The 21,164-nt window shown below is 36.6% G+C and overlaps 1 long non-coding RNA gene across 1 annotated transcript; it reads left to right on the forward strand.

Annotated features, from left to right (window-relative positions):
• The first annotated feature begins 334 nt into the window (after positions 1–334).
• On the forward strand, positions 335–20,447 carry LOC121415942. The gene is made up of 7 exons (XR_005970074.1): positions 335–458; positions 3,046–3,469; positions 6,167–6,272; positions 8,832–9,172; positions 9,283–9,321; positions 11,773–11,830; positions 14,127–20,447. It is a non-coding gene; the product is annotated as an uncharacterized LOC121415942 (long non-coding RNA).
• Positions 20,448–21,164: the final 717 nt, after the last annotated feature.

Here is a 21,164-nt window from a genome sequence, read left to right on the forward strand (position 1 = left end):
GCTCAAGAAAGCAAGCCTATACGAGTATACCGCGTAAAAGTTTTGCAAAGTTATCACCATCACACATGAGGAAGTTAAGCAGAGCTTATTTACACAAGTTGATCATGATATCTTGAGATTTGCGTATTTAGTCTGTATTGTCATTTATCTGCATTTTATAATACCGTATTATACCAAAACATCATTATTTTCTTTCTTTGCCCTGACTTACTTTAGATAGAGCCTTTGATACAGTTTTTATTAGTAGAAAGTGTTTAGCGTGTTTTTTTTTTTTTTTTTTTTGCCAATTGCCGACGCTATACCACTTTTTTACCAGTAATTGGACGCGCTATATTTGAAATACTGACATGACTGAGCTACAGCTACACATGTACGGGGCACAAGAGATTTTTCACTAGGCCTATGAGCGAAACGTGTTTTGAAAACTGTTTTTCTTGCAGTACAATGTTAATGTAGAGGTGAGTGTACCTCACCACCTGATTTATTAATTTATATATTTTTGGGCCAAATCGTGGTTTCGGGAACCACTCGTCATTTTGTGTGTAGGCCTACCCGCGCTTGTGTACAAAGTGAATGGACATGGAGGTGTGACTGGAAGGGAACCGTGCGTGTCGTCAGTGAATAATTAGCGCTGCTGTATGAAGTCAACGGTGGTTCCCAAATTGGGTGCTCATTAATAATTGCATATTTTATTTGAATGATATTGTCAATAATCGGTTCAGTTGTAACTTTAGACCAAAAGCTTCGGTCTCTGTTATGTTTTGTTGGTCATGTTGGTTGTACCGTAATCCCAGGGACTCGAACTTGTCGAAGTTGGAGCTCCGGCTCGATTCGCGGTTCCGCTGAATTCCATGCCTATTTTTAGTATTGGCTCTATGACTATGTATGACAAGGCAATGGCCATTAAGTTTGGATCAACCACTCTTTCAATGAACAAGGTTATGATATAACCTTGTTTTCAGTTAGGCCTACATCTCCATGTGTGGCAAAATGATGCATGGTCATGATGGTGGCAATGTTTGGCTTTTAAGTTTTATAATGGGACAGATGCTTGATTTTCTTGCACTGTCAGTTTTCACAGCTATTCATCATATCACTTGGCATGCTTGGCTCTTAGTCTTATGTAAATTTAATTCCTTGAATTATTTTTTTTCTTAATTATAGAGATTGAAAAATATGCCTAAAATTCAAGTTTTTGAGCGCTCTGGTGAATACAAAAATTATTCCCAAGTTACTATATAAAAAAAATTGCAACTGTATGGAAATCAGTAATTTTGGTCACAAAAGTGATATTGTAATGATTTTTCAAAGTGTGTGCTATGTATAGCATTGGCATACCATACTTCCATGAATTCAATTACTTCCATAGTCCTACCTGTAGATTCCCCACAGGCAGGATGGTTGCAGTGAACAAGTGGGATCAACCAGGGAAGTATACCCCAGTTATTGTGTGTCTGGACGATCAATTTTAGAAAGTCATTTGGAAAAAATTTATAAGAGAATTTATAACAATTTTTTTTACAAAATGTCAGGAAATATTATAGAGAACAAAATAGAAGATGATTACATTTATTGAATTCGTAGTTTTAGTGTAATCTAAAGACAAAAAAGAAGGCTTCAAAAATATAAAGTGTCCGGACACCTGACCCCCCATCTAGCCTGGGGCGTTTTGGGGAGTGAAAGTTATATACTGTACGTATGGAGTCACTCCCCACTAACGCCTGGGATTCCTCCCTATACTTCCCCACATACGGGTACAAAACCAGAAACTTTCGCCCCCGAGAATTCTACTTTCCCTCTAAAAGATCTAGCCCTAAAACATGTACATGTTTTAGGGCTTTGTTCCTCAGAAACACAATTCTTTTCCTTTTATACAGCAAATTACAGGTACTTCATGGTGTTGAGGAGATGCCTCCTTCAATGTAGATCCTCTGAAAACCCCCAAATCCATGAGCTTTGGGGGGCTTTGTCCCCTCGACCCCCTCCGGGGCGTTGCCCCTGGACCCTTGGCGGTAAGGTGCAACACTCTGGTCACTTCGCTCCCTACATTCACAAAAAACAGATTTTTTAAAAGGGCCTCTTTCAGGCCTGCCTCCTACTCGGACGGATGACGACCATTGGGCTCGTAATGGTGGAGCAAACATTCGCCACTTAACCATGTTTACTATAGCATCTACATGTATGGAGAAAGGGTGCGCTTTTGCACTGCCTCCTCGATCACTCCTAAAATTTGCTTTTTGATAGGGAAAAGGGAAGAAATGTAAAGATAAATTTTTATCCAAGGCAATCAGCTTTTACCACCTTTCTGATAAAATATGCTGGAAAATTGCGAGTTTTGATGACAAACAGATCGGGATCAGCCAGGACCCTGGTTCTTTTTCGATCGCCGTCAGCTAACTGCTGAGTGTACGGATGTACAGCAGGTTTGCTGGCACATTTGTATGCGCAGCTGTAGCTGTTGTTCAAAACTAAAAAATTTCTGTATTTACAATGTTATCAACCTATATTTCAAATACATGAACTGCAAGTTGGATCATTTATGTATATGTAAAATAAAAACTTGCTTCCCCATATTTTTTATGATATGTTTAAAATGACAAAGGATGTCCATACACTTAATACAAGACATGCTAATAACATGTACATTCCTCTATTGAAATATCAAACTTCACGTAAATCTGTAAAATATTCTGGAGTAATTACTTGGAATGCAATACCTGCTAATATAAAAATGTCCCCATCTATTGCCTCATTTAAACAAAAGTATAAAATGCATCTCATGAAGGAATCTTAAGTAATATATAATTTACCATCACAATTCAGACATAAATGTACCCCCTTTCTCTATATTATGTATACATGTATTTCAATATGGCTTTGGAGCCCAGCCTTTGAAAGGCCAATGGCCTCTGCTGGCTCCCCCCATATTCTTTGTATTTATATTCAGATGTTTTTTTATGGTAAATATTTGATTGTATTTGAATGTTTTTTTACCAGAAATGGAAATAAATAAATGAACCCAAATATCTTTGTTTATTTCTCCAGCTGCCCAGCCCTTCTCCTGCTTTCCCAACACCAGTGGTTATCATGCAGAAATGGGAATCTTCACCACCACCAATGGTAGCTCTGGCTCATGGTTAATATAGATTGGGGAATCTTCACTGCCACTACTGGTTCCTGGTTATTATGCAGAGATGGGGAATCTTCACCACCACCAATGGTAACTCCGGCTTCTGGTTATCATGCAGAGATGGAGAATCTTCACCAATGGTAACTCTGGCTCCTGGTTATCATGCAGAGATGGAGAATCTTCACCAATGGTAACTCTGGCTCCTGGTTATTATGTAGAGATGGAGTATCTTCACCACCACCAATGGTAGCTCCGGCTCCTGGTTATCATGCAGAAATGGAGAATCTTTAGAAGTAGAAAGATGATGCTATGCCTATAGAAGAGGCAGAGAAACTGCAGGTTGGTCAATACCTTTTTTGATAATGATAATTACTTATGTCTTTTCAATGCTAAAGCTATAAAACTGCAAACTAAGAGCTACCTTTTGTTGCTGTTATTTTTCTACCCCATTCCCTCTCCTGTCATTCCTTTGAAAGAAAGATAAACTAATTTCTTCTTCCATTATTGAAGATGGGAACCAAGGGGCCTGTATGAAACACCTCTATGGATGGTGTTTTATAAGAACAGCGGCCTGTTTCATGACTAGATGAGCGATACGTTACACGTAGAAATGTCCTTGAACCATTCTTCCAAGATGAGGAAGATTTGCTTTGCAACAAATTAATGCTCTCCATATCATGAAGGCAATTCTTATGACACGTGTTTATGCCAATATTTTATATCAATGTTATCTGCAAAGTGAGCCTTGACCAGGATGTTGACTTTACAATTCATATTTCAATAAATAAAGACCCGGTAGATTTACATTTCCTTAGGATTTTCAGAATCGCTATAGGTACTAGGAAGTTTGTTTTTTTTAGATAAAAGGAGAAGTAGCTTTAAAGTGGGGCTGTTTAAATGCTGTTACAAAAGTGTAAATGTTTTCCTACATGTATTTTGACAACTGTCTGACTAAATGGAAAAAAAAAACCTTTCCAAAAGTTTGCTGAAATTTCACTTCTTAACATCAATGAAATGATCATCCATTTTACAGATATCCTAGAAATTATTTCCATCTAAAGTTACAAAAATAATTATTTTTGGAAACCATTTTTTTTTTGTATTTCAGATTATAAAAGTATAGTTGAATTGAGTGGTTTGAGTCGGATTCCAAGATGACTTCTCACAAGAAAAAGTTTATTTCAAGTGGCGTTTTGGACTTTTGGTCGATATTTTCTTTATTTGGGTATCTTGATTTGTTCACCAACTGTCAACAAAAACAATAGAAGGATGTAGCATTCTGATCAGATGGGAAGCATGATTTCCATGAAAGCAGTATTTGATTGAGATGTTATCTGAACATTTTCACATTGTGTGAAGTCATGAAGGTAGAGTTGATGAAGAGACTAACTTCGTTAAAATAGATCATAACAATGAGATATACATCTTTATCTTGAAAACATTTAGAGAAGAGTGATTTAATATGCTGCATTGCTATGTGATCCTTTAAACACCTCATTTGCTCCTGACAACCATCCTGTAGGATTGGCATCTCTGGGTCTCTCATGGAAAAAATGCACTAGATTGCACCCCCCCCCCCCCCGTCACTTCCACTTGATTGCTCCTTTGTTAAGACTATATATATATATATATATATATATATATATATATATATATATATATATATATATATATATATATATATACATACATACATATACATATATTTTAAAGAAAACTCACTTTTTTATGACTGTAATCAAATATCATTACTCATCATGCACACATTTTTGGGCATATGATTAATGTCAAAGTTCATGAGGGCCAATGAACTTTGATCGTGTTGGGGTATCAACATTGAAATTGAAGGTTAGGTTTTCAAAATGTCATAATTTTGAAATTATATCAACCTTTTTCATAAAACTTTGACATCAGGGTAATCAAGTATCACTGATCACTTTGCATGAATTTTAGGTCATATGATGAAGGTCCAAGGTCATTTAGGGTCATGAACTTAGTATTTACATGTGATCATCATATGAATAGTTTTTTGTGTGAATGATCTTAGTTGTTTTCAGAGTCAGCCCTGCAGCTATATTGAATCATGTGATGCAGGCGAGACTGCCAGAGGCATTCCACTTGTTCAAATTCACTGCTGATGATTAAATTTTGATCTACTGGTAAACTAATTAAAAACGTTTCTACAACAAGCTCAGACTGCTATCCACAAGAGCGAAACCCTGAAATCGAGAAATCATTTGGCAGAATTCTTCCAGAGATAAGACAATTTTCAGAATACGAATTTGAGATAATTTCAGCAAGATGTTATATACATGTAGCTGAGTGACAAGAATAGTTCAGAATACCACCCCAGCACTATATACTACATGTACATGTAAATTACATGACACCTAGATACTGTAGATCCTTGTCATATGATTGGTTGTTTGATGCCAATCATTCAGCCCACTTATGATTATATGTCATCCGTTTTATCTTGGATCCATTCATTGTTCACTTTTGGATCCATGCGATTTTGTCCATTGCATGCGTGCACTGAGACCCCAGGCAAGTAAAAAACACTTTTGTTTGCAGCACGTGTGTTGTTATACATGTATGCGACAATAAACAGACTGAGCTCACACTGCATGATCATAATCAAAATTCATACATTTCAAATGACAAGGATCTATTTCAGGTATCATAACCAAATAATGAATGTTTTTCAGTTGTGCAATGGACATAATTCTTCGTTCGGTGAAAGATGAAATGAATGATCCATTCAACTTGGCTATTAAAGCCTCGTTGAATGGATCATTTCATCTTTCACCTTCTGAAGCATTTTGTCCATTACACTCGTAAATGTTCATTATTTGTATGTTGTATAATGCAGTCGAGACTGGCAGTGTGTTTCCTCTTTTTTCAGTATTAAGATATATACTTGATCCGGTGAGGGCGAAGGTTAAGATCAGGAAGTATATATTCATTGTTATGAGAAATGCATGCACCATTGTCATATTTGATACCTAAAACCTATGGTTCAATTTGTATAAACAGGTTGGATGAATATGAGTCTAGGACGAGCTGGTAGCTATCAACAATCAACCATTAATGGGTATGACCTTGAAAAAACCCAGGCTGTTTTTACATGAATCAGTATAAAGTAAGTGCAGTGTTGATATTACTTATTCAAATGTAAATCAGTATGGGCTGGTTCCCTGTAAACACTGATGGATAATGGTTGGATCATTGTTTACACAGACTATCGTGTTTAAGAAGTTTAACAACCTCTGCACTTCTTCCTCAAAAGAGCGAAGTTTTGGTCAATGTTATTGATCATAGGCAGCGCTTGACACTGGCACTGGTCCGACGGTCCTAGACCAGTAAAAATTGCTGTCGGACGGTCGGACCAGTAACTTTTCAGAAATAACCAGATTTACTGGTCCGACATGACCAATAACAAATAGATACAAATTATATTTTCTCTTTTTTACGTAAATTATGAAATGGCTCTCCAAAATTGAGAAATGGCTCTCATGAATTACATGTATGTTGTGTGTGTGTGTAGTGTTTCTTTGGATTTTTTTTTTTTTTGGGGGGGGGGCAATACAAGCAATAAAAGACAGCAATAAACTCAAGTCTTAGTAAATTTGAGTTGCGGACCAGTAACAAATTGAAAAACTGGGTGTATCTACTGAACCGCCATGAACAGGTTGAACCAGTAGAAAAAAGGGTTAGTGTGGTGCCCTATTAAAATATGTGAATTTGTTGATATGGTCACAATCAATCAATGATTACAAATGTGTCGTCCACATATCTCCACCAAATTTGACGGGGTGTGTTGCTTCCATGAACCTGTTATAGGTTATAGGTATAAAGAAGTGAATGAAGTTGTTTCTTGAAAATTCCAGAAGATTGGCCAAATTTCCCAATATTCCCACAAAATTCCAGTTTATTTCCATGGAAAGTTTCCACCACATAAATTTACGGGAATTTCTTAACTCTAATACAAGCAAGCTGCTAGGTACTCCCTTTGTTGCTTCGGTTCCACATTGTAAATGTTCTGATATTCGCCCTACCTCTTCCATCTAAGCTTTTCCCTCCATGACCTTGGAACAAGGTTGTGGAATTCATCTTCTACATTCATCTGACCAAATCCAATTGGCTTGTGAAGTAAATACAAGCAGTGTTTATAGTCTTCACGACCTTTGGAGTTCATAGTATTTTTTGCTGAAGCATTGCCTGAATGCTTGGTAATTCTTGACAATTTGTCATGCTTGTGAGAGGCCGTATTTGAAGACCTTCCATTGATGTTTGAGGTTGGCACCCTTGTACACATGTAAGTTCTCATCAGTGTGGTTCTCATTTAAGAAAGATGTCATCCCTAAGTATGACAAATGGAAAAAGTTTAAGTGTCCTGCCATAGTTGAGGAGTGGTGATAGATCTGAGAACCCAATGCTAATGTCTTTGATGCTGTCCTTCGATTCGCAGTTGTTATAGATCTGCGTATCGGGCTGTTGGTCCAATCCTTCGGTATCTTACCAAATGAACTGTAGTTACTGTTCACCAGTGGCAGGATACAATGCTAGTGAAACCTTTCTAATTGAGATAAAGGCTTTCAAAGTGAGCTGGTTTCTTGATGGCCATGTGCTTGCCTTCTAATGCTCCCAAAGCATGGGGTATATTCCACCTTCATTGATATTGATGGGCAATTTTGAGCCATTTGCATAATTTGTATCTTCTGTTAGGAGGCAGTATAGCACTTCTTCCTTGTATTATTAAGCAGCATAGGCTCTGCATACCTCGGGTACGAAATGGCATACTGATTCAGATGATGTCCGGAAGGCGATGACTGTGAAATGTAGGTATCAGCAGTTGGCATGTACCTTAACCTCATGGCCAGCTTCAGACCTGCAGGGATAGCTCTTCCAAACTATGTATACTGCTTCTGCATTCGATGATGTACTCAATGACACGGTCTATCGAATATATAGCTGGGGTAATTCTCAGGTACCTTTTGAATGACTGTGTACATCTTCAACTTGGAGTTCTTGCATGTGTTTTGTATTGTCCAACCTGAAACCTCCTTTCTGTTGTCATTCATGGTTTCACCGTCCTGTTTCACCCACCAACTATTTTTTTCTCCTTCTGAGGGACAGGCTAGTCCTAGTTGAAGTTTATTTTCAGTTTGTATTAATATAGTAACAATGCAAGAGAAAACAGTAATCTAATCACCATGACAATTGAAAGGCAAAGCATACATATAAATTAGTTAATGCTTTAAATGCCAGCGTGCAACTTATATTTTCGCTCAATATTTGCTTTTTTTTGTAAATACAGTTACCTGTGTCAAGAAACTTCTGTCTGCACAAAAAAGATATCAGATATCATTCTCCAATGGTATTATTTTTTTGTGACCTAGTCTTCTTTACCCCTAGAGATAATGACATTGGGGGAAAGTAAAAAGTTTGAATAATCATTGTGAGCTATTTTGTGATATGTTTGCAAATATCATAAATTACCTACTACAAAAGATGACTCTGCATATGCCCTCATATCATAGAATTCAGTCTCTTTTTATTTTGATTATTTGTGCTTTAATATATGCTTTATATGCTTCATGCATTTTATATATAATACAGTTACAATTTCTTCCATTTTTCAAATTCATTAATGAGAGTTTATATTTTGTCTCAAATTTTTGTTTCTCTCTGCATGAAGCATAAACTGTTATCCATGAGAGCAAAGCTGAGAAATTCAAAGCTTCTTCTGGCAGAAGTCACCCAACAGGAAGCGCCATACGGAGCTAGATATTAAGGAAGAAGTCGATGTCATGCTGGAGGGATTCCCTGACATTTTCTCCAGTGACAATTGCTCAGCTACAAATTCTACACCCTAAACAAATGACTAATTTCAAGCCTGGATTTGACACTATACCCTACCTTAAATCTAACATGTAACTCTAACCCTACATCTTACACAAAATAAAGCCTGAAGTAATTGTCACAGGAGCAAGTGTCTTGTCACCGTTGGACGATGGACTCAACAAACTCAGGTCAAAAGTATTGTATTGTATTGTATTTATTTAATCACAGTAAAACTTACATTCAGTCATAACAGACTGCTTTTCAGCAAGTCCGTGAACATTAAAAAACATGTAAAGTGAGACAAGGTCAAGAAAATGCCCAGAAATATGCCACGAGATTCAGTGGTAAGTAATGCAGTGTAATGAATTTTATATGGTGCATTAAATATGCTTGTTTTAGCATGAGTGGTTTGTCTGTGCCATATCAGAGCATTTTGGACAATGCACAAAGATATGATGATTTCCCCATATAGGCTACCTGCTGTGAAATATCCTCAGGTCACTTTGATTCAACTTAATATTTTCTTCAATGTCTTTTATGTAAGATGGTTATTGGATATCACAAGTGTTAGTAAATGAATATAGCGCTTCCAAGCTATATTCATATGTTGTTTGAGATCAATGAACTCAGGATTTTATTGTCATTAATATAATTATTTTTTTCTTTAAATTTTGAAAGATTATTCCTCTTGATTAATAGTTTTCTTACCAGACAGACTGCAGGTCCAAAGAAAGTGGCCTCTTTCATCCAAGTGATATTCATGACGAGTTGTTTTGCATATTTAATGAGCTTGATGCGGACCAAAACACCTCTTTTCATTCGGTCATTGCTGCTCTAATTGTGCATCGAATTTCATGAATTTGGTACCAATGTATAGAAGAAGAATCATTCTTTCAGGTCATGTGTTTGGATTTATTCAAAGATTTTGTAATATAGGTTAAAATTTTGATCTAAAATATGCTACAAAATAAATATTTTCACCTGACAAAAGCTGCTATTTTCACACTTTATTTATGTTTGAGCCCAAATGATTTTTATATCATGATAAAGCTGAATATGTATGCTTTGAAATGATATAGGTTTCAAAATAAGAATTGGTTTAATCGGGTCAAGATCACACTTTTCATTTGCCAAGTACATAAAGCAGTTTGAAAACAAGAATACTGCACTCTGATTGGTCAAAGAGACCACCCAGTGGCAAATTCCAACGGTTCCAGTGCCTGGGTTCGTGGGAAGGTCACACTTCCCATGTGGTAATCTCCTCAAATTCTGTCAACCTTATCCAGCCAATCAGGACTCTGGATTTCATGCAAGTACAAAATTCAGAAATCTCGTCTTGTACCTTGGTGGGAAAAGTGTGATCTTGACCCGATTAAAAGGTGCCGCATATCAAGAGTGGCATTGTGAGAAAGTACAGAAGTTCATCTTTATGGTGATATAGATATCATTGAGGCTCAAAATAAAAAGTTTTGCACAATTTGCAAAAGAAAACAGAGGAAGAAAATTCAGTTTTGAGGCACACTTTCAGGCCAGAAATTTACTTATTTAACAAAATATTGTATACAAAATAAATGACCAATATGAAAAAGTAACTTTTACTCTATCTGATGGTGCAATAATATTTCATTTAACTTGACGTTAAAACAGGTCAATTCTTAGAGAAAGAAAATCTCACGAATCAGGAGATTTTACAAGGAGGAGGATTCAGCCACGAGATGATTTGGATGAATCTGGGGCGGTATTCTGAACATTGTCTTATCTCCATATTTTATCTTATCTCAGAGATATGACAAAATCGGTATTCTGGTGGATGTCATAACTTTTGTCACAAAAATTGTCATAAATTTTGTCTTATCTCTTTGGCGCGCACCAAAAATACGCGGCTTTAATGCGCGTAATCCTTTTATACAAGCAAAAGATATGACAAAAGTTATGACAGGGGGTAGCAGTCATAAATTTTGTCATATCTTTTAGTACCAAATATCCCGATACCCTGCCGACTGAATGTCAAGCATATAACGATATCATTTAGATTAGATTGTGGCATAAGTTTCACTCATCATCCACGACAATTTTTAGAATTATTTTGTCATGCTACAATTAGTTAGGCCCTACATATTAATTTCTCCTTTTTTTCTCTGTTTTCCTTTTCACAGCTCCCTGTCTCTCTTTGTAATTAAGCGCATCAATATTCGCGTAGTTGCGCGATGCCAGAAACAGAATTGGGGATATCCCCTACCTGTCACGGGGCATTCCTATTGGCTAGAAGGGCTCCCACTGGGAACTAACGATGATTTTGATTGGATTGCTTCCGAAAAGATGGGCGGGAACTTTGAGAGATATGACAGGGAAAAGACAATGTTCAGAATACCGATTTGTGACAATCATAGCGGTGTCACATCTCGGAAAGAAATGACAAAATTTATGACAAAAGTTATGACAGTGTTCCAGAATACCACCCCTGGCCTTTTTGCTCATTAGCATAGGGACCTGCGGTCTGACTGTTACAGATTCTATAAAGGGGGTCTCATTTTCAAACAGGATTCTGAACCTAACCCTATCACATTATTCTAGACCTAACTCTATCACAACTTTATATTCTCTGTCTTCCATGAAATTTAGATGGGAGTGATTTGTCATAGTAGTAAATTTTGGGTTAGCCATTTGTATTGAAAGGAGCTATATGTTCTATATTGTTGGTACAGTCAAGTTTGCTTTTGCAATCACTGGTCTACCCAAGATAAAGCTTTTATAACTTTCATCATGAAGTTTTGTTTCTTTTCTTTGGTTTACAGCTTGACTTTGCAGCTTAGAGGAGGCTTACATAGCTGATGGAACGAAGTAATACTTAAAGTGAGTATATTGAAAATAAGAAAGTTGCAAAACCATGAAGGTAAATCTTGAGGAAAGCCAATAATGCAAATATTGAGTGATTTCTGTTTGTTGTTAGTTTGCAAACACAACTCTGATCGGCTTCCATAATATCGAATCATATAGCTGACCACTCAAGTGTTTGTACATGTATTATTGAAAAAAATATGTACCATATTATTCTGGTGGAAAATATGTAATTACTGAGAAATAGAGTGAGCATGGAGTTTCTTTAGGTGTCTGGTCTTTTTCCAAGCAATAATACTACACTAACTAATGTGCTTATCTGTGTTGCCATGTTGCCACATCATTACCATGGTAACAAGAGTTTTTGTGGAATTGCAGAGATGTCCTTGTGAGCGCTCTACGAGCTGCATTTCTTCTCCGATCATCTTCAAATGCGGAATTAAGGTCCATTATTATGGTAAAGCAAAGCCGCCTATTGATTTTAGTGTGGGCGGAGACATTGTTGCCATGATAAAAGTTTTTGTGGAAATAGCAGATATTTCCTACTGGCTGCATTTCTTCTCCAATTATCTTAAAATTTGTCATGAAGGTCCATTATGGTATTAAAGCAAAGCCACCTAATAATCTTGGAGGCATGATTGCCAATAGCAGAGATGTCCTTGTTAGCGTCTTACCAGCTGCATTTCTTCTATCAGCTTCAAATGTGGCATGAAAGGCCATTATGGTATTAAAAGCAAAGCTACAGTGTTTGGTGTGGGCGGAGACTTTGTTGCCATGGTAACAAGTTTTTGAGGAAATAGCAGAGATGTCCTTGTGAGTGCTCTACCAGCTGCATTTCTTCTCCGATTATCTTCAAATGTGGCATGAAGGTCCATTAAGCAAAGCTGCCTATTGATTTTGGTGTGAGCAGAGACATTGTTGCCATGGTAACAAAAGTTTTTGTGGAAATACAAGAGATTGCCTTGTGAGTGCTCTACTGGCTGCATTTCTTCTCCAATTATCTTAAAATTTGTCATGAAGGTCCATTATGGTAAAGCAAAGCCACCTAGTGATTTTGGAGTGGGTGGAGACATGGTTGCCATGGTAACCATGTTTTTGTGGAAAATTTTGTAAAACCTGTAACTTTTGCTTTTACCAGTCTGTCATAACAGTTGGCACACAGAAGCTTAGATGCCTATCATTTTTGATTGAGGGGGTCTTAGGGTTAAGATTACAAAATATATCCAGATTACTCTATAATTGTATTCCCGACTAGATGATTCTGGACAATACTTTACATGTAGGTTCTGCAGTCGCGCTGCTGCGTCACATTATTGTCATCAAATTTGGCACCCACAGCCCACAGGCAAAATGTGGGCAGGGTCATTGTCGGCATGATAATTTTTGTCAAATTTCTGTTTGAGCTCTATATATCGCAATGCCGAATGACATGTGCTTGGCCGCGCGACCCACCCAGCATCTCTAGATTTATGTCAATGAACCATCGCAAAAACTTTGTACTGAGCAACCTAGTCAATGTGATTTTAGTTGATTTATAATTTCAGTTCGGTGTTGGCTCAGTCGGTAACGCGTCTGCCTGTAGAACCAAAGATCGTGGGTTCGAGTCCACCCCGGGCGGATGACTGAAGCCAGTGGATTGTGTGTAAACGTCTCTCCCATGTTCCATACATGCAGGCTATGTCACAATGGAAAACACTCTGTCCCTCGGATAGGACATTAAATGGAGGCCCCGTGTAGAGGAGAGTCACCACCTTTGCACGTTAAGAACCCATTGCACTATTCGTAAAAGAGTAGGGGGAAACCCCGGTGTAGTGGTCCACATGCATTCCTCCAGTCAGTTTTATCGGGAAGAGAGACCTGCGGGTCATACATGTAGTCATTCAGTTCGCTTTTTACGTCCAAGGCACAGGTGACGCCAAACAAATAATAATATTGATAATAATAGTTCTGACTCTGTACTTATCATCAAAGAGCCTCTTCTCTGAAGGGAATGCCATTTGAGAGAAATTGATTTTTATAATTGGAAATATATATGTGTGTGTGGACAAACATCATGCCTTATACTGCAATATGCAAATTTGAAAACTAGACAAGTAAATTTGGGTAATGTTTTTGATACTTGAATTGTCTAAATCCCAAAATTGAATATATAGTTATTAAAAGTGTTTCAGGGTAGTTTACTAGGAGAACAGATCTCCCAATGCAAGCTATTATTTGTTTATAGTGTGTAAGTGTTTCTATTTGCGATGAACGTTTTTGAAAAGGATATATTGTTAGAATAATGTTTTGTTCTTCCACTTTACACTTGCAGTCATTCACTCTATGTATAACGTGGATGCACCCCCTATTTGGGAAAGTCTACCAGAGCTAAAGATGTGACACAACTCTTGACATCTTCATCTGCACTGAATGTCTGGTGTGATCATTTGTTGGTACAATGGACATGATGTATAATCCACCTGTAAAGAGAGACCACCTTCTCAGAAAGGCCAAATGTTATATCCTTTGAAACATACAACAAAGGAACCTGTTTTGTAAATACCTCTTTTTCTTTCTTATCTCTGAGAGAGATGACTACCAGGGATTGCTACTTTGACACCAGACATTATACAATGTCTGTTTTTGGTGCTCCACTTTTGTACCTAATATGGAAATTTCCACCATGTAAATCAATCGAATGAACCAAATGCCAGTTGAAAAAACTATATATGCATTTGCTACTTATGAACCAGGAGGAGAATGGTTTTTATTTTTAGGGGGTATTTTTGTCCACAATGGGGGTGATTGCTGACTTTTAGGGGCTATTTCTTTCATATTAAGGGCTACATTTTTGTGCAACAAGCACTTATACTGCAAAAGCATTTCTCATCAGTTTGCTGTATGTAGAAAATTAATTTTAAGACAATATTAGTGCCCCAAAGTGTTCAAGTTTGAGAATTTTCCAACACTGTCATGAACCCATTATTAGGTATTATGACTTTTGTGTATCTCGAAGGAGCAGGTCCAAGCTATTATCTCTGAACAGTGATTTTCAGTTTAAATTTAAAAAAAGTCTTTTTCTCTTTCTTGAAACCTTTTATTCTGTTTCAAACTTGATTGATAATGAAATTCTGTTTTTGAAAGAAAACATACAAATAAAAAGCATGAATTACATTTTGCAATAAGTTTTTCTGTAAAAGTATAGAACTAAAACAGATTTTTCGTTTTGATTTACTGGTCAGAAAATCACTGTCCCTAATTATTTTGTTGACTTTCCAAATTATCTGAATTATCTGTCGTTTCAATAATAGATGCATACTATGTAGGTCATGATTACTAGGAGAAAATGATATGTGCACAAGGTTACAAATGATTTTCAAGTATCACAAGGTTTATAATTAATATGGGTTGTAGGTTTTTGTGGAGTTAGCTCGGTTTACATGAAGCTAATAATTGCATTTATTTTGTGTTTACTATACTGCAAAAGTGGAACCTAAGGTTTTCTAGAGTTTTCCTCGAATGAATTTTATCTCTGTTTTTTTAAACCCTGGATCTACTTATCGTAGAATAATTGTTTGAAGGGGAGTGTACATGTAAGTCCCGGACCATGTGGAAATTGGATCCTAAGCAATTTGCAAAAGGCTTGTTTACTTTATGCACACTGTAATAATACTGTACTGGATTACTGAAATCAAAAATTGGAAAGCGCAAATTCAACCCAACCCATCCCAGGGTCGTCATTTATTTTGAGTTGCTGAAGTTCTCTTCAATCCTTCGTCCTAGACTCTTAACTGATCTCTTGATTGTTAATCCAAAACAAACTTCATGTACTAGTATTACACTTATATGTTCAAAGTGAAAATTTACTTTGCATCTGGATGGTTCTGTGCCAATTATGTAATACCCTAAAGGCTTTTCTCAGACTTTATTTGTAATTGCTTTTTCATGGGACCAGCCACCCCAAAACCAACAATAAGTTACCAGGGAAGCTTCTCTGTAAATAGCCAAAATAGTTAATTTGATCCTCAAAATGAAAGAAATATCTTCTTCGTCATACTGCCAAATTCTAGATTAGAAAAGTTAAAGAAATAAGAATAGATGCAATTTCTTTGACATTAGTTTTTGCAGGCTGCTTTAAAGTTCCACCATGTTCCACCATGGTTTATGACTTGCTTTCCGCTTTAACACAAAGACCCCCCCCCCCCCCATTTTAATTTGTGTGCAATGTAGCCCAATAGGTTTATATACACTTATTCTCCATGAATATCATTAATATGTTCTGTCCATTTTCATAAATTATTATGATACAAAAAGAGTTTATTATAAGTTTTTTCAAATGCAGGAGTAGCAAAGTTCTAAGCTAATTCAGTCTATTTTTTCTTTTAATTTCACAAAATATTTTTTGCATCAACTGCATAGATAATGAAATTTGATATTTCAAAGGATTCAGTTACAAGTATGTCGCTAACACAAATAAAAATACACTTCATTGCAGGATAACATATGTTATGGAAAGAATATCTTCGGACAAAATATCAGATCAAAAGTTATTGAAAGAAGTAAACTAAATTGGTGCCAAAGATGTGCGAGATGAAAAAGGTCATAGGTCAAAGATCACAGAGGTCATTTTGTACCCCAAAATATCCCTTTTTCATGAAAAAATAAATAACCTTGTGAAGATTAAACTTCAAACTTACCTCTTGCATATGGGTGTGACAAAGATCATGAATCCATCTAATTTATATCAAATTTTCATTTATTTTAGTGCTAGTTATGTGTTTATATTTTTGTTTCATTATATCCAGAGTACATAGTCATGGTGTTAGATTTTTGAAAAGTTTATGAATCTATCAAATAATTCTTGGAACTGTTTCATGAATATATAAATCTGACTGAAAGTCCTGCCTAATTGTTAAATGTGCACATGATATTTCATGTGCAGTCTAATTGATTCATATGATATGCAGTAGAGTGCATCTTCTGAGGGTCATCCAATCAATATCATGATCTGTTACTTTCCACAATGCAAGTGGAAATTAAGAGTCATTTGTGGTCGCTCTCAAATCTTTGTGAAACACTCCTTTGATTTGTCTCTCATGTCACATATAATGCCAGATAGCTTGGACCTGCCCAATAATATTTGCTTGTCTGTACTATATACTTGCTTTGTATTCATGATTTTATAAATTATGTAAGACCAGCAGCCTGGAAGATTTATTCAAGTTGCAGGACCATTGCAGTTGACTCTGATTGATGGTGGTAAGCCCTAAACCTTACAAGCATGGCTTCCTGTCTGGTTTGAGCTGGGATCTTCCTGCCAGAATCACACAATTAGTGATGTCCCTACCGAGAGATCTATTTTTCAGTATGCAGAGAAGGGCACTGGACACTGTTGTGCATGGTACACAACTAACCACAATGTAAGTGCATTAATAATGATTTCAATGATATTTTGTGTAGCCAGTAGCCTAGAGTATGCAAGACAATGCAATCGGTTTTCCAGTAATTATTTACTGAGGGCAAAAACTTTTGTGAAAATATTGGGTGGCAATTTTCCCCATATCAGGATTTTCTCTCTCTTTCCATTTAATGACTGTAATTCCTTCTCTTGACCTCTACTGTTATTTCTTCCCATTCCTGTATCCTTTTTGTTGGGTATAGTCTTTCTTTATATACCTCCCAGTACTATCTGTCCTAGCTGTTCTAACTATATCTTTGTTTCACATTGTTGCAACATGATATTTGCCATGACTGATTTAATAATTTGATAAAAGGATAAACAATTTTTATAAGAAACAGACTTTGATCACGTTATTCTTTTTTTATTTCAGAGCAATGATAGAGCAATGTGAATTATGTTGCAAAATATTTATTCTCCTTTTCTGTACGTGTTATTTTGGGGGTCAGACTAATTTAAATTAATATTTTCGAACTTTATCGCGGTCATTTCACCATTTACCTTCATGAACTCATGTTTGTGCTAAAGCCTATGGCACCACCAGAGACATAAGCTTTGTGTGAGTGCCGAGTGTGTATCCATCATGAAATCACAGAATGAGAAGAGATAATGTGGACTGCACGAATGTTAAGATATGTGATGATAAGGTAGATTCTCAATATAGGTTTGTTTACCCAAATCTTCAACTTCAGATATGAATTTTTAACCCATTTTTATGAGAATTATGCACCTGAATGGTTTTTCCACGGTGTGTAAAAAACAAATCTCCTTCAATCAAAGCAATATATGTATTAAGTCTGGAATCTTGTTTTAGAAGTGCAATGTCAAATTTTGATTTCTAGAGCCTTGCCAGTATAGTGTTTCAGGTTGACCCGTCTTGGTATTTGAAATATTGATTGAGCAGTTTAGCCAATATGGCTTTGGAGCTTGGTGACATTGGTCAAGATCGATCAAAAACTGGTTTGCACTCCAAATTGATGCAGGTAACCACTTGTTCTGCACAAAGAGAAGAGAGAGGAACTGGCAATGTATGTTTGAAGAGAGGGATACTGACTTCCAGAAATTTGTTTAAGTTGCATGTGACATCTTTATATTTGGTATTTGGTTGAATCTGGTAATGTTGCGATAATCTTCAATCACTGGTTGACCACAAGGAATGGTGCTCCTTTCAGCTTATGCATATGATATCCAGAGCTCTTCAAAACCTCATACTACAAGTCGCATACTTCTTGGATTCTTTGTGGTGGCATTAGAGGAATTCTCAGTGGATCTAGTTCTAGGTGGGCATTTGTGTCTTTTCCAGCAATTTGTTGATATTTTCCTGTGTTCATGAGATTTTCCCAGATTTATTTGTTTCTGATAAAATGAAAGGCAATGTGAAGTCTTGGTATTATAAAGTCAGAATCAATAAAAACCATTTTTGCTCCTCATGCATGCTGATATTATCACCAAAAGGGAAGCTTCATACATCTGATACATTTTTTGGCTTAGTCTGTAACTCTATTATTATAAAACACAATGCACTTGTTTGAATTCTAATAAGGCAGATTCTTAAAATGTTTGTCAACATTAATTTTCTGTGTCCAGGAGGAAGCATTCTTTCGTTGAAAAGAATTCTGAATAGAATTCATGTGTAAAGGAAACTTCATCACGTTCAGGTATTCAGAAATGTAATCCCTTACATAGAGGGGAAGATACTCTGTTAACCCTCTATAGCCAGGACTATTTTGAAATTGCATAGCCAGGGGGGGTAAGGTTTTTTAGCCCCCCCACCCCCTTTCCAAGATCTTGGTCGTTGATTAGGGCCGTTATTCAATTTTAAATTTAGGCCAGCATTTTAAGTACTAGTATTTTACTCAGTATTTTGCCTAAAAAAAACACATCCATCAATGGTATTCAATTGTATTAGGCTTTAATGTAAGTCAGACATATACCAGACTTAAGTCTGGCTTGCGTATAGTTTACAAAAACATGATATGCGCAGTCATACATTCTGTGCTCAGATGAAAACATACATTGCGCTATATTTGGCTCAAACTTTATCAGGATGTAAAAATGATTGTTGGTATTTTGCTTGAATTTGGCTGTATGAAGTAAAATACTTGGATGTGATCTAAATATGAGTTTTAACCCCCCCCCCCCTCCCCCATGGCTAGATAGGGTTAAGTTATGCATGTACCTGCTTATCATTGCCAGTTATTTTAGGAGAAGGGCGTCCACTCAATGATTCTAAATTTCAATATCCTTTGATCTTGTTCCATCTAAAACTCTTTCATGGGAACTTGTGAGTCTTTCTTTTTCTTTGCAATGATCATACAATGCATAATTTGCTGACCATTGTAGAATTATTTCCTTCTTCTTGCTCATAGTTCCTCTGATCATGTCAGAGAAGTTTCTCAGCCAGGTCCTGAAGGTGGACATGAAGTGATGCTAGGCTGTTCATTCATCCATCTTCTGGTCTGTGGATAGGGCAATAATTGGTAGATTTTTCAAACAGTGTCCCTTTGGCTAAAGTAATGATTTCCTTTATCTAGTGTGGAACAAGTTTGGGAAATTTTGTTGGGTGCTGTCTGTTAGATTTGACATTGCTTGTTTTGGTAGACTGTTCCAACTCTCTGTGACCCTTTGGATAAAGAAGTGGTTTCCTCCTTCCAGTCTGGAACAACTTTGGGCAATTGTATTGGGTGCTGTCTGTGAGAGTTGTCATTGGTTCTTGACCATTTGGCTGAATATATCCATGGAAAGATTTTTTTTAAATAATTTATTGGATGTCTTCTCTGAAATTTGACATTTTGCTTCACTACTAGGTTCAAGCATTGTATTGTAAAGATTGATTGGGGATTATAAATCATTGTGGGATACGAAGTGTACTCCCTCAGAACAAGCCTATGTTGAGGTCCTAACCCATTAGATCTATCTTTCATTGTCGGTGCCTCGCCTGATCTCTCAGGGTTCATGGTTGCATGATGGATACAGTATGCAAGCAAACATGTGGTTCTTGTATGATGGTAAATGAATTAATTAGCTTGACAGGGGAAAAAATAGTCAAGTATTTTTCTGATTGGTTTCTATTTTGATCAAAATGCAATGTCCATTGAAATTCATAGAAACGCTATTGCATCATGTACAGAAAAGGGTATATTTATTTGCAATATATTTCTAATATATTTCATTTGCTCTTTTGAAAAGGCCCCCCCCCCCCAAAAAAAAAAAAAAAGCACCCCAAAATAGCCAATGAATTCCTTTTTTTAATGTGATGATTTCAGTTGACTTGTTTAATGAAAATATGAAATGTGAAAATGATTAGTAATAATACTAAAGAAATATCAAATTGAAAATTAGAACACTGTAGGGTCAGTCATGGATAGTTCATGTTGAAAGGATGTGAAATGATTGAAAATGATCAGATACAGGGAGTTAGTGATTATCACTAACTTGCTCCAAGCCAATGATCAGATGCAAGGTTTTTTGGGGTGAAAATCGCTGACAAGTCTTCATGAAATGCTTCCCTGGATGAATAGAACAGGGGGGTATACAAAAGAGAGCAAAATCAGTGGATCAACTGCTATTTGTGTTGAATGGGGGAGAGGGGAGGGGGTGGTGGTTTTGTTCAAGGGCGAATGAAAAGACTACAAAGGAGATTAACAGACCAATACTTATGGCAAGGCAGAGGAGTAGTTTGAGGGGGGGTAAAGAAATTGCTTGTTGAGGCCAATTTCAGATGAATATGAATTAAGTCCCCCCCCCCTTGCCCCCAGGAACACAATCATTTGGAAAGTCGATGGATTGTCTTGCATGCCATTAGCTACATAAAATATCATTAAAATCATTAACAAAGCCCTTTCATTGTGGCAAGTTGTATACCATGCACAACAGTATCCAGTGCCCTTCTCTGTACACTGAAAAATAGGT

This window comes from Lytechinus variegatus, chromosome 5 (genome assembly GCF_018143015.1).
Source record: "Lytechinus variegatus isolate NC3 chromosome 5, Lvar_3.0, whole genome shotgun sequence".
Lineage (NCBI taxonomy): Eukaryota > Metazoa > Echinodermata > Echinoidea > Temnopleuroida > Toxopneustidae > Lytechinus > Lytechinus variegatus.